The 4,277-nt window shown below is 37.4% G+C and overlaps 1 pseudogene; it reads right to left on the bottom strand.

Annotated features, from left to right (window-relative positions):
* Positions 1-894: 894 nt before the first annotated feature.
* Positions 895-1,464, bottom strand: LOC149533093 (aspartic proteinase nepenthesin-2 pseudogene; annotated as a pseudogene).
* Positions 1,465-4,277: the final 2,813 nt, after the last annotated feature.

Raw genomic sequence — 4,277 nt, 5'->3', positions numbered from 1 at the left:
TTCATTCGTCATGTTGAAGCAGTGATTGCTCTAGGCATTATTGTATGCAGCCATTAGAGCTGCAAGTTCGAAGTTTTATCAATTTAAAGTTTAAGCATTATTTTAGGATTTTCTGGTTGAAGCCGAATGCTCCCAGATTTTGTAATGGTTTAATCAAGTTGAATAGTAAAGCAAACAGGCATACTTGAATCCATTACTCTTCCCTTTGTTTATTGCATTTGATAAGTTTATTGTTGAGTAATTGAAGCTTTGGGTCTCTGGTTTTAATGGTGAAAATATTTACATCATAAGTCTGCACTCAGTATTGTCTTTGGTAGAAGTCATCTGCAGTGGCTACCGAGTTCACTCGGTGCCTTCTTCTACCTTGCTCCACTCTCTAGTGGCTACCGAGTTCACTCGGTAATCGCATTGTCTACAGAGTTCACTCGGTAATCACACCCTGCAATGTCTACCAAGTTCTTCGTTTACTGAGTTGATTATTCATCTACCGACCTCACTCGGTATCTAGTGTTTATCGAGTTGCCCTTCATTTACCGAGCTCACTCAATATCCTTTGGCTACCGAGTTGTTCATTTACCGAGATCACTCGGTAAACACTCCTGCCACTTGATTTCTTTGTTTACCGAGCAAAACTGCCACTCGGTAATAGTATTTGCCGAGTAGATTTTTAAGTTTAGGGTTGTGAGTTTTGAAATTGTATTAATATTTCTTACACCTTAACATCGGCGTAGACTTGATATTGCTTCCTTTCAAATCAGCTACACTGTCAAAGAAAAGAGGACTCATCTTAGAGCTCGACATGCTGGGAAAGGTGGTGAAACAGTAGGAGAATTTCGACCCAATCTGCGAAATGAGAGATAGGTCCCCTCGTCCGAGCCTCACAAGACCGTCCGCTTAAGCAAAAGCGGGTCCTTGCGTGTCGTGGCTGCACCCGAACGCCAACCCCGGGATGGACTCGTGGTCTCCATTACTATCCCACAAAGTAAACGTCTCGTTCGATAAGACGCCCTTTGTTTTCGACCCGTCCACGTACAAGTACGAATACTCGCAGTCTGGCGTGCAGGTTTGGGTGGGAAGTGCATTGCAGAGAGAAGATGAATACGAGATTTTGTTGTAGGTGGTCGATTTGGCCGGGTCGAAGATGTGGTCGGGCTGAGAATAGCAGTTAGTGCAGGGTTTACACTGCGTCCAGATGAGATCGCTTCCCGTGTCAACGATGCCAATCAATTTGCGCGGCGGGGTTCCGATGCCCATTGTCATCATGAACTCTGCAACGCGTTGCCCACTCTTCACCGGCGCGCCCAAGTCGGCTGCGAGAGATACTTGTCCTCTCATGGCAGTTTCTAGTCTCTTCAGCCGGGCGTTACTTCTGTGGACAGTGTGAGTGATGTTTGTACTGCTCCACACGCGCTGCATGTCTACTCGCAAGGCTTTCACTTGCACTCGCGGCCCGTTCAACACCATTACCATCACCAGCAGGAGTATCCGGCTCATGCCATTGATGCGTACGATTGCAAAGCAATATACGAGGCTATGAATATGCTTTCCTTTCTATATTCTTGTGTGGAAGAGGATCCGTCGAGGCATGGCTTAAATGCTCTGGTTGGATACTAAGGATCATTGATGTTCACGTCAGGAACATAGGAATGTAAGAAGCAATTTGGGGTTTGCGAGAATGTTCGCAACAAGGTAAAGGTAAAGGCGTGGAGTTTCCTAGGTGCCAGTTGTCATTTGAAGAGACGGCAATTAGGTCGTTCCATAAACTAAAATTAGAACGGGGCTCGTGCGGAGAAATTTCTACTCTGAATCGTTACCATTATTTTTAATGAACATTGTCATCGGGTGATCTGTATGCCCTGGCGTTTACGCATTGTCATAGCTGGCACGACTGTTTTTTGACGTATTGTTTAAGAGGCCAATGAGTTGGGTAGGAAAATGTCGGAACTATAAGACGATCAATGTTTTGCTATCCACGTGAAGTGAAATGGGCCATTGAATAATTTTAAAAAATATATACATAAAGCAGTACTAATGCTTTTTGCTGTGAGGAAGCTACGCAACCATCTTTTACAGAAAAAAAATTACACATTTTAACTGAAATGAAACCCGTATCTATATTTTCAAGGAGCAACCAGTTTTACAATAAAGAATGTTCTAAACAAAAGGGAAAAAAGGGTACCAAAATCACATGAGAGATCTAGCCGAATACCTACAAACATTCGTGTCAAAATAAATTGGAGTTCCATGTCTGAATTTTAGTGAAACATATAGTCATAGTTTGTACAAGTCAAATGGTTGAAAGTCTCAAGGGAGATGCAAAAGAAATAGCAGTCCAAAAACTAAACATAAAATTATGAGAGATGGTGTGGAAGAAACTGAATTAATGGTCTACATCTATAATTGTGCTATAAATCACCATAGAGGAAGAAAGTTTCCGTCCATTAACCACCTAGTCCTCGTGTTAGTTTTTAGATGTAGATGCAAAACTTGAGATGCCATCATGTGTTAGTTTTTGGAGGTAGATGCAAAACTAGAGATGTAGTCATGGGAGGTTTTTGTGCTTTCTTTTGTAGCATGTGCAATCTATACCTTTTTTTTGGAATTGAACATTGAAGGACCTTAATAGTGCCCTTTCATAAAGATTATACATTAATCTATAGGTTTTAGTGCTATACAAAAACTCACCTAGAAGCCTATCATTGTGATGTGGAGAAATTTAATTGACTCTAAAAAATGTCAATTAGCAGCACTAATACAGTAAGTTGACAATTTTATAAAAAACAAAAGAGGGGTCTATGAGCTTCTTCAAATTGCTAAAACAAAATTTCCACCATTGAAGGATCATGGCGGAGGCCAAAGTAAATTGTCAAAAAAAACCTAGATACAAGTTAATATAAAAGAGAAGATGGGTTTCTATTGATCCAATCTTTACCAAAGATCAACACTATAGCATCCTCTATTTTCAAATAGAGAAGATTAACGACTTTACTTATTGAGGCTTTCCAAATTTATAATAATAATATAGGACCAACTTAAAATATTACATCTACACGTTATATTACATCTTTTACATGTTTCTTTATATGTTCCATCATTTTTGCTTCCTTGTTGTATTTTGTTGTTTTAGATTGGATTGCAAAAGGAAGAAAGCTATAAAAGTTCTTAAGGTTGTTTTCTTGTAAAGGAACTTGAAGATGGCTCATTAAAATTTTTTTTGTTACTTCTTGAAGATTTTTTATATAAATGCTTGTAATAGTCTTCTTACTATATATTTTTTATGGGTTTTCTTTTTTATTTGTGAGGGCTTGGGTCTATGTTGAGTTAATTAATTTTATTTTTTTATTTTTTGATCGGTTAGAGGCTGAAGCCATGATTAATTATTAAGGGGCTCACAATTTACCATCATATTATAGGCTCTTGCCTTGAGTGAATATAAAATAATTGTCTAGCACAAACACAAATAATACTTTGTATCACGTATCTACTTTTTGAAAACAAACCAATCTAATATTTGGATATAACTATTAAAGATTCAATTTCATAGCTTTTGAATCAAACTCATTGACTCATCTTTATTAAAACATTGATCAATGAACTTGACTCAAAGCTATATAATTGGAAACAAAGTTTTATATATATATATATTTAAAATTATAGAAAATATATTAAGAAATATCAAAAGAATTCGTATTAAGATGATTGTATATTATTATTAGTATAATTTAAATTAGACAAATAAAAAGGACCATTATCATTACCCACAATAAAAAGGCATCTTTATCCTTGACTACCATTGAAGAGCTGTAGGATTGAAGTATATTATTATAAGTATAATTTAAATTGATTGAAGTATCTTATTATAAGTATAATTTGAATTGGACAAATACAAAGGACTTGTACACAAAAGCAATAGAAAGGCCTCTTTGTCCTTGACTACATTGAAGAGCTATAGGGCTAAGTCAATCAAACTCCAGTCGGCGTATGTAACAAGGGAAGAGAAATTTCCCTTTCATATGGGTCAGCCGAGTTTGTTCTCCACACTATGAACTAACTTCTGTTTGCATGTTTATATGGGGTCTTTCATTGTTTTTACACAATTTATTGGAAGGTAATAATTGTCTTGGGAATTCACTCACTTTCTCGACGTTAATACCAGTGTGGTTTTCATGGATTTGAGTGTTCATGCCAAACACCAAAGCTCGAAGTCCTTATGGTGACGCCATGGTTGCCCAGCAAATAAAAGACTACGCCATTCTCATAATTTCATTTGTAAAATA

The sequence above is a fragment of the Cupressus sempervirens genome, chromosome 10 (assembly GCF_028749045.1).
Source record: "Cupressus sempervirens isolate cs-2001-9-10 chromosome 10, ASM2874904v1, whole genome shotgun sequence".
Taxonomy (NCBI): domain Eukaryota; kingdom Viridiplantae; phylum Streptophyta; class Pinopsida; order Cupressales; family Cupressaceae; genus Cupressus; species Cupressus sempervirens.
This window is presented reverse-complemented; position numbering and strand designations above follow the sequence as displayed.